General features: G+C 41.8%; 1 protein-coding gene and 1 non-coding gene across 2 annotated transcripts in view; one reads left to right on the top strand and one right to left on the bottom strand.

Moving 5' to 3' along the window:
• Window positions 1-13,644, top strand: part of SCFD2 (sec1 family domain containing 2) — a 156,903-nt gene that overhangs the window by 16,831 nt on the left and 126,428 nt on the right. The gene's annotated exons all lie outside the window — the stretch shown is intronic.
• LOC148125486 (signal recognition particle RNA) lies at window positions 5,752-6,014 on the bottom strand. Its single transcript, XR_015744225.1, has one exon.

Genomic DNA, 13,644 nt, shown 5'->3' on the forward strand with positions numbered 1-13,644 from the left:
AGCCAGGTGAGGAGATGCGTGCCTCAATGTGGGTGATGTTGAGTTGGCCACACCCAGCTAGTCACATTACCACCAAGCCATGCCCGCCAGCTAAGCCACATCCACAGAACCGGTTGTTAAAAAAGTTGAATTCCACCCCTGTCCTAAAGTTGGACATGACTGACAGGGAAACTGTTACCTTTAACAATATTGACAATATATCTTACATGGCAGTCTCTTCCAAAATACTAATGTGTCAAAATGTGGAAGATCAGGCTAAATCAAAAACAAACAAACCATATTACTGTTCAATGTGGTTCATGCCCTTCTCCTGAACTTAGCTATTGTTCTCTTTGCTTTGTTTGTGAATCCTGTACTCCATTGTTCACAGATGGTCCACATGTGGTGCCCTATAAAGTTAGTGAACTCCCAAGTCTAACTCAACATGGTTTGGGAAAGAATGGATTGCAACACTCAATCGTTTGGAGCAAAGTTCTGTTCTTGTGATGACCCGGGGTGTAGCACAAAGGCAACACAGTCAGATAAGCAAGAAGAGTCCCTTTATGAGCTCCAACTTTGCCCCCAATATCCAAGTTACCTTCTGACTGGAGAAAAACTCTCCCAGGAACAGCCTTTGACTGCAAAAAATTAAGTCCAAAACATGGTCAACACAAATTGTAACTTAAAGTCCAATCAAGCCAAACTGAGGTAATTAGTTTGGCAGGGCAGGACCAAGAATTCCAGACGTGAAGGCACGGCAAAACTCACACGGTTGGGAAGATGCCAGGAACACAGATAAGCAACAACAACATAGGATAAAGTCACGTTTGCTCCCAGCAGCTGCCGCACTCAGCATTCAGCTCTTATCAACTTTCTTCCCAGATGTGGCTAATGAAGGGAATCAGGGCCCTTTCCTCCCCCATAAAGCCACGCAACCCACGTTGCTCTCTTCTCTGTTCCTCCCTGTGTGCCCTAGGATGAAGAGGGGGCGGGCCTGAGTCTTCCTCTGAACTCTATCTCCTTTGTTCTACCTCACCTCTGCTCTGCCCAGCCAGACTTTGCCCTTCCCCAGCCTCCTCCACAGCCAACGGAGCTACACTCCCACTCCCTGTCAGCTGTTCAGCTTCCTCCTCCGATTCAGACTCCAACAGTTCTTCAGTCTTAACAGTTACTTGCATGTACTTTTTGTGCAATAATCATCCCAAGCAATACAAAGGCCAGATCTACTTTTACCGTTAGAATCTTGTGCTGTGTTTTCAGGTGTTAAGTTCTAGCTCTTCTGCTGCTACTTTAGCCAACTTGAATCTCCTCACGCATTACGCATTACCAACAAACAAGGAAAATATTAAGAGAAATGCCACACACAGGCAGGCTCTGCTGCAATTTGCAGACTACACCTGGGATAGAGAGCTACTCACCTCCACACTTTCGCTTGTTCTTTTTATCCATCCATTATATTTGCTTGACAACACAGTATTGGACTGCTTTACATAACATCTCTCCTTCCTTTTAACTCTTCATTCTCCTGTACATGAGGAACAAAGGAATATCCTGCAGCCCTTGCACAGAATGTAAAGAGGCCGAGTGTTGCTCCCAGATGGAGAGCAAATGGTGCGTTCTTTGGGGAATGGTGCCATCTACAGAGAACAACAACACCCTGCAAATAAAGAAAACTAGCAGAAACAAATAGTCCTTGACTTATGATTGCAATTGAGCCCAAAATATCTGTTGTTAAGTGAGGCATTTGGGAAATGCGGCCTTTCTCGCCTCAGTTGTTAAGTGAATCACTGCAATGGATAAGTTAGTAACCTGGTTGTTAAGTGAATCTGGCTTCCCCATTGACTTTGCTTGTCAGAAGGTTTCAAAATCCTTGGGACATTACCGTGGGACACAGCGATGGTTATAAATGCGAACCGGTTGCCAAGCATCTGAATTTTGATCACGTGATCATGGGGATGCTAGAAAAGTCATAAGCATGAAAATCGTCATAAGTCACTTTTTCCAGTGACTTTGAACGGTCACTAAATGAACAGTTGCCTGTTCTCAACTTTTTGGCGTTGCAAACCTAAAAGTCAGGTTTTCCTTATTGGTTATTATGCCTTCTGGCAGTTGGGTTGAATACAAGTCCGGTATGTTTAAGTAGATTCTCAGTCATCCAGGACTCAGGGGTCGCCAACCTTTTGGACCTCGGGGACCACCAAACTCATAATTTCAAATCCCGCAGACCACTAATATGAATTTTGACTGACGGCGGCTTGCTGACATTGGTGGGAAAGTTGGTCCCATATTCCAGAGCTGAAGTAGTCACAGGACTGGCCCTTTGGTCATCCCGGAGCAGCTCCTCCAGTCCATGGCAGGCCGGTACACCCGGGTGGAGGAGCAGCTGCTCGGGATGACCAAAGGCCATCCTGTGACTCCTGCAGCTCTGGAATATGGGACCAACTTTCCCACCAATGTCAGCAAGCCACCCTGGGGTGGATTTCCTCTCCCCGCCGTTGGTCTTTACCTTCCAGTTCCAGCTCGTGTGGCTCTACTCAAGGTAAGGTTTGTGCTCGGCTGAAGGGCGGGGGCCAGTGGGTGGGCGGGCCATGTGGACGGTGGAGCCTTGTGTTCCCGCTTAGCCTGGATTAATTGCTTTGGGGGGGGACATTTCTCCGCGGACTACCAAAATTTTCTCACGGACCACCAGTAGTCCTCAGTCCACTGGTTGGTGACCATTGATGCAGGTCATGGTTGTCGCAAAGATGCTTCACCCCCCACACACACACCCAAGAGACAACTGGATGTTCTGGAGTTTTTTTGAGAAGCGAAATATCTTCAAAGAAAAAACAGGAAGTCCTGTTGCCTCTTGGGGAAAAAAAAAGCACTTTTGGGAAAGTCCTGTATGGTCATCAGTTTTCTTGGAATAGAGGGTTTGTGTCATACCCCTGGTGGAGGCTGACTCGGAGGGAGAGGAGGAACAGCCAACAGGGAGTGGAAGTGTAGCTCCAGAGGTTGTGGAGGAGACTGGGGAAGGGCAGTCAGAGGAGGACCCAGGCCCGTCCCCTCTCCATCCTAGGGCACGCAAGGAGCAGAGGATAAGGGAGAGGCATGGTCTACTCGGGAGGAGAGGGCCTTGATCCTTTTCATGGGCTGCAGCTGTGACAAATGAATAAGAGGACAGACCTGAGTACGGGCAAACGCTGGAAAGAAAGCGTGGAAATATCTCTAGTTTATGGTTCCTCTCTGAGTTTGGCGTCCTTCCCAGTGTGTGTTATCTGTGGACGTCCTCTAGCCCTTATCTTGCCTGGTTTGTGTTGCTTTTTTCCTTCTTTGTGTAACTGTTTTTGTGGGAGTTATTTTGTCTTCCATTAAGAATATTTGGAGCTTGGAAGCAAAGTGAAAGAATAAAAGGGGCTTCACCTGTTTTCTGTGACTGTGTTTGTTTTGTATCCCACCCGGGGTCATCACAGTTTGCTTCAATTCTGTAAAGAATAGAGGGAAGGAAACAGATGTAGTAAGGAAGAATCTTAAAACATTGAGGATTTTAAGTTAACTATTATCAGTTACATCTCCTAATTTTAATGGCAACAGACACTCTCAAAATTAGGTTAACACTAGAAATTCAAGAGAAGGAACAAATTGAATATTATATGATATGGAATTTATTTTATCAATGGTTGGAAAACAAATACGGAAGTTAGAAATGAAAAAAAGAGTAGCACAAAATAGTAAACATGTACGAATTAAAAAATGTTAAGATGGATAATTTTATAAGAATTAAATAGATGATGCAGATTAGTATTAAGTAAGAACAGAGTATTAAAGCTAAGTGATGAATATGTATAAACTATCATGGTTATTGCACAGGATATTTATTCCCTGATGACATACTGTTCAAATGAAAGATGGAATGTTTGTATAAATAAAATAAAATAAAAATTTAAATTAAAAAAAGAGAGAGATTCTCCAAACTGGCTTTGAGAAGCAACTTATGGTTCAGCAGCCAAAGATGAAAATTTTTTCCCTTCTTCAGCTGATTTTTGACCAGCTGAGTTGTTTCACACATTCCACAGCTATGTATATAAATGGCTTGTTATCACAGATGCTAAAGTATGTCTTAAAATTACACGTGGGGCCCTAAATCTAGAAGATATCTTGTAACTATTTAACTGAATTGTGCATATGAGTGGGTATTTGTTTTAAGTCCGTGTTAAATAGTCTTCAGAGAGGTTGCCATTTGCTACAAAGCTTGCATAAGATGTTGGACTGTAGGAAATGCTTGCTACAAGTTTAAGATATGTGTTTCCTTTTGTGGGTTTGCCAACTTAAAGTAGTACTTTGAACATTGGTTGACCACAGCCGGCAGAGCTATGTCCCTCGTAGACAACTCTAACATCTTGTCACAATTAGGAACTTACTCAGAAGTTGACATCTGTCATTTATAAGCATATCTTTTTGTGATTAAGAATAGAAATAGAATAGAATTCTTTATTGGCCAAGTGTGATTGGACACGCAAGGAATTTGTCTTTGGTGCAAATACTCTCAGTATGCGTTAAAAAAGATACATTCGTCAAGAATCATCAGGTACAACACTTAATGATAGTCATAGGGGACAATAAGCAATCAAATCATACTAGGAAACAGTCGATGAAAATCATAAGGATACAAGCGACAAAGTTACAGTCATACAGTCACAAGTGGGAGGGGATGTGTGATAAGGAGTGATGAGAAGATTAACAGTAATAGTAGTGCAGACTTTGTAAATAGTTGGACAGTGTTGTGGGAATTATTTGTTTAGCAGAGTGATGGATTTGGAGAAAAAACTGTCCTTGTGTCTAGTTGTTCTGGTGTGCAGTGCTCTATAACTTCGTTTTGAGGGAAAGAGTTGAAACAGTTTATGTCCAGGATGTGAGGGGTCTGTAGATATTTTCACAGCCCTCTTTTTGACTCATTAAGGTATATTTTTGTTTTTTATGTTTTTTCTGTTTTGTTTGTTTTTAAAAACCAATAAAATTGCTTTAAAAAAAAAGGTGTATTTTTGTTATATATCGGCTCACTATTTTGACAAAAAGCGAATGATTTAGAGCGTAATTTGCCATTTCCCTTTCCCCATAGATTACTATGGGAAATGCTTCATTGTCTTCTTCTGAATGCAACGAAAAACAGTGTTTCTTGCTGGAAGCTAGAAGAGATCATTCCTGTAGTTGTTTTGTGTTTTTGATGTTTGATGCGAACCTCAACCCTTAAGGAAGCATCCGTCCTTCCTGTTTGCAGCTTCACACTAAATATGAATTATCTGGATTGGCTCAGCCACAAAATAAGCAAACCTCTGTACCCTTTCTCCCAAAAATTGAGGGAGGAAAGTTCCACGGTTGTTTTGGTCTCCTGAGATATAACACAGATTCAGGAATCTTATTGGCTCGCTTCTCTTTCTTGTGATAGACTTGGCTCTCAATGAGGAAGAAAAGTATAGCAGAACCACAGAGATCATTTTGGAGAAGATACGTAGGGACCATTAGTTTACCAGTTCGATCCTAGGTAGCAGCAGATATTTCTCTCTCTGAGCACAATGAGAATATATCTGCTGAACAAAGCTCTGCAATGGTGACAGGAAGGGCATCCAGCCAGTAAACACTCAGCTCCATTCCGTTCCCAGACTTCACCCTGCAAAGGAGTATGGGGTCATTAAAAGAAGACGGTGATCATTGTTTAACCAGAGCTTAGCCCAGGAAAACAAGAAAATGTGAGAAAGAAACTCAAGGTGGCTTCGCCTTGATTCTTTTATTTTTAAGAGTCTGGGTCTTGCTCAGGCTACGCTGCAGTAGCTATTCACAGGCACTATCTCACTGCTGATTGGCAGAGGAGTTTTGACCTGCTCCGTCTCCAACCTGGGCCGGTTCACCCCGGTGGCCCTCAGCTCCCTGGGGATCACCGTATTGATGCCGAACTTAGTGCGGACCCCCAATCGGCATAGCCCACTGCAGCCCAGAACTCCTGAGCTCAAGCAATCCGCCAGCCTCAACCTCTGGAGTAGTTTAATTTACTTTATTGTCATTGCACATCGTACAGCGAAATTAAATACCATCTTCAGTGTACTATACAGTAGAATTCAACAGAGCTACTGCCCTGGGATGGAAGCTGTTTTTCAGCCTATTTGTCCTTGTTTTTATTATCCTGTGCTGTCTGCCAGATGGTAATAGTTCAAAAAAGGAGGGGTGGGGGTTCCCAGGATGAGATGGATCTTTGAGAATGTTTTGAACTTTCTTAAGGTAACTGGAACTATAAAGCTCTTCCAAAGAGGGGAGAGGACAACCCATGATCTTCTGGGCAATGACGTTAACCCTCTGGAGCGCTTTCCTATCTGCCTAGCTGTGCAATTGGCAAACCATAGAGAGGTGCAGTAAGTTAAGACGCTCTCTATGGTGCAGCGGTAGAGGGTCACCAGCAGTTTTCCATCTACTTGTTGTTTCCTGAGAAGCCTCAGGTAGTATAATCTCTGCTGGGCCCTTTTGACCAGGGCTTCAATGTTGGCACCCTAGGTCAGGTCCTTTATTAGGGTAACACCCAGAAACTTAAAACCGGCCACTTGTTTCACTCAGTCTCCATTGATAAGCAAGGGCTGGATGTCAAATCTGTTCCTTCTATAGTCCACTATAAGTTCCTTGGAATTATTGGTGTTGAGGACCAAGTTATTGTCTCCACACCACGAAAGCAACCAGTCCACCTCATCTCGGTAGGCAGACTCATCCCCCCGGAGATGAGTCTCACCACTGGGTGTATCATCTGCAAATTTAGTTGGATTACAAGCTCAGGCCACTTCACCCAGCTTTCCTTGATTCTTTTTGGTATAAGAGAGAGGGAAGTGAAAATACCCTCAGCCTTTCAAGGGTCTTGCCATTATAGTCTGTATCAATAAAGTAGAATCTTAGTATTTCTTGTATCTGTTTTCTGACCTCACCTGGCTCAAAGAGCTGAGAGAAAAGGATCGTGTTTCACCCCACAGTGTAATGCGGTCAAATGACAGGAATCCATATTTTTTGGGATGGTCTTCACTACCCATCAGGCAGGTATCTTTCTTCCTTGAGTACCTTTTGTTGCTCTTGAGTAGGAAAGATTTAGTGGCATCCTAAGTTCCTAGTTTGTTTCACTAAATCAGAGAGGTCTGTGAGAATTTGCCACAGCCAATTCACCGTCAGACTACCCGCCATGGATGGCCCTCTTGCCACAGAACAACTCACTGCAGGACAAGAGTTACGCTAATATCAAAGAAATAGTGGAATAGAATCATTGAAGGAAGGATGCAAAAGGAAGGACGGAATGAAATGTGAATGGCAAAAATGAAAATATTTTTTATTTATTTGAAATAATTAATTAGAATTGGTAGATTGTCCCGCAGCAAGTTTTCCCACGGTGAGTTGGCCATGGCGAGTTGTCCCATTCGCTAATGAGAGAGTGATCCCTTATTGGGAGGAAAAGGAGAGTTAGGATTCTGTAAAACACAAGCATTGGCTTGCCTACCAAGAATATTCAATGCTGAACAGAAATTGTGGGAATTTTATAAACGTACAGTTTTCTTTTCTGGTGTTTATTGAAAGCACATTCTCTAGAGAAATGAATCACAGTGCATTAGCATAACTTAAAGAAGCAGGCTTTTGCCTCAGGAATCCATTTTTATCTTCCACTGAATGAAATAAGAACTGCTTCCCAACACACAGGCACCCTCCCAAACGTACACGCTATTGTTAGCATTGGAGTCTGGAAGAACTCCAGGAATGTTATATACTATATAGCCTTGGGATATACCCAGATGTTTTCAGTAGAAAACCCACTGTCTGCAAACACAAAATCCCTGGAAGCATATGTCTTAGCCGTTTTATTCCTTCATATTAGAAAGGAAAAAAAAGTGTGACCCTAGAGAAGAAATTGAGACCCTTATAGTTATTTTAAAATCAACTGATGCAACCCCCTTTTGTTTCTCAGTTAAGTATCTGTTGACATTTTTCTTAAAACTATCAATAAAATGTTGATTATAGTTTTTAATCATTGAAATCTCTACTAAAACAAAAGTACGGTAAGTTTGTTCCACCAATTAATCTGCGTGCCGTAGGTTCGCCATCACGGGTTTTGGGCATTTGAACCGAATCGTAATCACTCGTCTTTTTCGTTTTACAAAATCTACAGCTAAAGTTGAGTCTCTTAGGTTGAGGGTTTAGAATAAAATAGGGGAATAAGCTTAAATTACTTTTAAAAAAACAACCTTTAGTGTTTCTTTAGTGTTGACTTTTTCTCTTTTTTTTTTTGGATTGGCATGTTTTGTTTTGTAAGGTGGGAATTTAAACACCACTGATCACAAAGGTGATAATGTGGGAAGTTGGGAACTGTTTGCTGTATAAAGCTGCAGTTTTTAAAGTTTGTGAAAGCACCACCATCAAATATTTTCAGTCTTTTGCTCTTTTTCACAGCGGCTATTGTCATGGCCCCAGGTTTTAATACTAAAACCTTCTGCACCAGGTAAAGGGCTAGGACCTTCTCGAGATTCTGGGTGATAACTCAATACCTATCGGCTGAATGCAGAACCCTACTTATTGCCCCAAAGGTGCTGTTTTCAAGAGGAAACTGGAGTATCTGTTTTTTCTTTGAAGACGTTTCGCTTCTCATCCAAGAAGCTTCTTCACACCACTTTTCTTAAGCCGGGGCCTCTGTGTTGCCTTGTCACAGAACAAGCTGATGTCCTCCAGATGTGTTGGATCTAAGGCTCCTCAAACTCTCATCAACTATGATCACCAGGAGGTGCCTCCTGATGGAAGCCAGGCCTCCTCCAGTCAGATAGCTCGTTAGTACAATAGCTGAAATAGCATATTCACCCCAAAGATGGGTTAATCCTGAACCTAAGCCAATGGTGCCATCCGCTGATAAGATATGATTAGGCTATGAAAAGAAGGAGAGTGGCCTTTTCGGTCATGAAAAATTGACATTAGAAGATATTCTTGTTTTTAAAATAGCTGGCAAAACTCTGCTTTTTCAGTAAATTGGGCCTCTCACCGTTTTCTTTTGGACCCACTTAGTTCTTAATTTTAAACCACTTTAAAGTTTTGCATACCTGAGAGGGGATGCTTTTTCAGCTTGGCCTTTTTGGTCAAAATGCCATGGGGCTGTCTCTGAATATTCACAGTTGTTTTGGAAGCTCAGATTTCCTAAGTTGGAAATTTAGTTTTTACAAGCCTCCGGGCACTGAAATGAGACATCAGCAGCAGACAACAGAGTGGATATATAAGGTGTATGCAGCTATATGTTCCATATAACAGAATAACAGAGTTGAAAAGTACCATGGAGATCATCAAGCAAAACTCTATACCATTTCAGATAAATGGCTGTCCAATCTCTTTTTTTAAAAAAACCCACAACTTCTGGAGGCAAGTTGTTCCACTGGTTAATGGTTCTCATTGTCTGGAAATTTCTCCTTGGTCCTAGGTTGCTTCTTTCCTTGATTAGTTTCCATCCATTGCTTCTTGTCCTGCCCTCAAGTGCTTTGGAGCAGCAGTGGTCCACGGGAAAATTTTGGTGGTCCGCAGAGAAATGTCACCCCCAAAACACCCCCCAAGCCATTAATGTGGAGTGTGAAGGATGTGTGTGTTTGTGTTTATTTTCATGGTCATGATGTGCACTGAAGATGGTGTTTGATTTTGTTATATGAGGTGCAGTGACAATAAAGTAAACTAACTAACTAATCCAGGCTGCACGGGAACACAAGGCTGCGCCACCTACATGGGCTGTGGGAACACAAAGCTTGCATCCCTTACATTGTCAACAACACAAGGTAGTGAGGGGAGAGGGGAAAGGGCGGGGGGGGAGCTTGCCCCACTTGCCCCCCACACCAGGCCTGGCCACCAGGCTGCTTCTTTCTGCTTCTTTCTTCTGCTGCTTTTGGCTGCACACAAGGAAAGCAGCAAAAGTCTTTCTTTCTCTCCCCCAAACTACGCCAGAAATGAGTCTTTGGGACCCTGCAAGGCATCTTGCTCCAAGAGGCTGCGCCAGCACGACAAGTCTCACAAAGACTCATTTCTGGTGAAATTTGGGGGAGAGAAAGAAAGACTTCTGCTGCTTTCCTTGCATGAAGCCAAAAGTCTCTCTCTCTCTCTCTTTCTCCCCCTCCCCATCCCCCGAGAATGGAGTTGGAGATGGTATCCTGTGATCCCAAATAAAGATTGATCGATCGGTAGGAAAATGGGGTGAGTAATTTTCCTGCAGACTTTTGGGGGGACTTTCCCAGGGTCCCTGGTCCGCAGGATTTAAAATTATGAGTTTGGTGGTCCCTGAGGACCAAAAGAGTGACGAGCCCTGCTTTTGAGAATCAATGTATCCCTCTTTTCTTTGTGGCAACCCTTCAAATATTAAAACACTGCTATCATGTCACTCCCCTTCTTTTCATTAAACTAGAGGTACCCAATCCTGCAACATAATATAACTACATTGTTTGGGCTGGAGATAATACAGTTCAGTCAGGCCGTCAGATCACCTCATCCATTTTTTCTCCATAGATGAATAACTTACCCTTTTTTAACTCCCTTTTTAACTTTTGATGCTATTCTATCAAGCACCATTACCTTCAGAATGTTACTTTTCAGATTCATTGCATCATCCAGATGTCTAATAATAGTTGGAAATGAATTTTCTTCTCTGCCAGCAACTCGGCATTTTTGCCATACAATACAAACAATCATTAAGAATATCATCCTGTCAGTATATGCAATCGTTATGAATCTATCAAGACAAATATGGTGGATATTTTGTACTTAAGGGTGGCTGTTATATACAACATAGGGGAAACAGCTGATTGGCCGCAGTGAATTACTTACATTTGTTAACTGTCAGCTGCTTGTTTGCAGAAACAGACAAAGCAATCAAATCTTTTGAATCTGAGCCAGAGATACAAATGGGAGGGAGGGGAAGAGTAAAACTTGATTTTTTTGTTAGCTTTTTAATGTCCATATATTTCTTTAATATAATAAGTTTATGCGATGTATATATGCTTGTTTTACTTCTAATGATTTTATGCAATAAAAATGTTACCCGCATTTCAGCACAGTTCCAAGAAATACAAAGCAACCTTTTGCTTTGATTGGTGAAATTAAAAGCCTATGTTTGTCAAATATCTATGGAAATTTTCAGTCATCCAGGTCATGGTTGTTGCAAAAGTGCTTTTTTTCAAGAGGCAACTGGACTTTCTTGGTTTTTCTTTGAAGACATTTTTGCTTCTCATCCAAGAAGCTTCTTCAGCTATTCAGCTGGATAAGAAGCGAAACGTCTTCAAAGAAAAACCAAGAAAGTCCACTTGCCTCTTGAAAAAAAGCACTCTTGGGACCTATATTTGTTACTTTGGATGCTTGATGTGAACCAGTTTCATTCCTTACTTTGCTAGATTCATTAAGAATCAAATACCTTCCTAAGTGGAAAGGCCTGTCCACTATTTGTTTCTTGGCTGCAATGCAGCATGACAGAATATTGGAAATATATATGCAGAGGCAGGGCTGTATTTTGGTATTTTCTTATCGTTATCTCTTATCTTTGACTAAGTCATAGGTTTATTATGCAGATCTGAAGTAAGACAAGCCTAGGCCAGAGATCACATAAGTAGTTCTTTTTAGAAAGTTCATTTCACTGGGATATAAACTCATTTCCCTAGAACAATTTTGTTTTACAATTAATTAAATCATAACCACTGTTCAGCACAGAACTCCATTTTCCACTAAAACAGCTCCCATTTGACCTACGTTTCCTGTTAGTTTCCAACAAACTCCATTTAGTTCAGATCAGGATAAATTCTATTTAAGATGCTACCAAAAACAGAACTTTTGTTGGTGAGGGACATAATTTGAAATAAAGCATAAGACCAAAAGTTGATGTAACACATTGTAATCCTCAGAAAACATCCTTAAAATCTTTGGGAACGATTCACTATCATTTGCTAAAGTGTTCCTGGGCTGAATCCCCTTTACTTTGTTAATGAACTCAAAACTTGGCAACTGTACTGAAAACTAATCCTTCTGTGCTTTCAGAATTTTGCTCAGAAAACTTTCCCTCACTCCAGAATTCTTTTATAGTCAGTGTCCATTTGCTCCAGTAAACTCAATCAGAACCCGGATGCACAGCCTTTGGGTCTTCTAAAGCAATGATCAGATCACCTCTCACAGTACAAATGGAGTTTAAGGGTTAAATTCAAGTGATATGTTCCATCGGACTGTTTCTTGTCTGTTTTGTAGACCATGCACTTGGAACATGCTGTTTGTGAGGTCTGAATTGACAAGGTAGAAAGCAAAGGTGCTAGCATGCCTGCATATAAAGATGCATAAATTCTGTGTCATGCGACTGTTGGAATCTGAATCTGAGGAGGAAGCTGAACAGCTGACAGGGAGTGGGAGTGTAGCTCCATTGGCTGTGGAGAAAACTGGGGAAGGGCAAAATCTGGCTGGGCAGAGCAGGAGAGAGGTAGAACAAGGGAGAGGGAGTTCAGAGGAAGACCCAGGCCCACCCCCTCTTCATCCTAGGGCACACAGGGAAGAACGGAGAAGAGAGCAATGTGGGTTGCATGGTTTATGGGGGAGGAAAGGGCCCTGATTCCCTTCATTAGCCACACCTGGGAATGAGAGTTTATGAATCAAAAAGTTAAGCGTGAACATGTGTGACTTCTTTTGCAAGCAGGACCAACCAGGATCGCTTATCAAATCCATCTTCACTGGATTGCTCTCCTCTTTGAAAAAGGAAAACAAGCAAGAAGGAAATTAGATTTTTTAAAAAAATCCATTTCATATATAAAAACCAAATGTTTCCTGGAGAGCTTTTATTTGCTTTTTAATTCTTCCAAAAAGGTGCCTTAGAAAGATCCAGGCTCTAATCCTCACAATGTGATTTTTATGTTTCCAAACAGCACATATGCTTGGAAATTGCATTCCAGTATATTTTCATTTTTCAAATTGGAATCCTTACAAGAGTTCCTAGAAATGTTGGCACAAATGTAAATTACGAAAAAGAGCCTTTAAGTAGTAAGTAGAGCAGGAATAGTAAATCAAAATTACAGATAGTCCTCGATTTACAATGGTTCATTTAGTGACCATTCAAAGTTACAACAGCACTCAAAAATTTTTGACCATTTTTCACACACTTCAGATGCTTCATACTTATGAAGAGTGTGGTGTGATGACCCAGGTTGGGATACAAAAGCAACAAAGTCACAAAAACAGGTGAAGTCTCTTTAATTCCTTCAACTTGGCTTCAAAGGTCCAAATATTATTGACAGGAGAAAAAACTCCCCCACAAACAATTGCGAAAAGGAAGAACTTCCATTCAAACTCAAAATACATATAAATTATAAATAGACAAAAAACAACACAAACCACACTGAAGCAATTAAGGAGACCAGGCAGGATAAAGGCTTGAAGACGTCCACAGATATCGTAACATACACTGGGAAGGACGCCAAATTCAGAGAGGAACGACAGACTAGAAGTATATCCACACTTTGTTTCCAGCACTGGCCCATACACATGTCCGTCCTTTTAACCAGTTCTCACAGCTGCAGCCCATGAAGAGTATTAGGGCCCTTTCCTCCCCCGTAGACCACGCCATTCACTTCCTTATCCTCTCCTCCCTGCGTGCCCTAGGATGGAGAGGGGATGGGCCTGGGT

Source organism: Pseudonaja textilis, chromosome 6 (assembly GCF_049901715.1).
Source record: "Pseudonaja textilis isolate UNSWEBS1 chromosome 6, rPseTex1.2, whole genome shotgun sequence".
Classification (NCBI taxonomy): domain Eukaryota; kingdom Metazoa; phylum Chordata; class Lepidosauria; order Squamata; family Elapidae; genus Pseudonaja; species Pseudonaja textilis.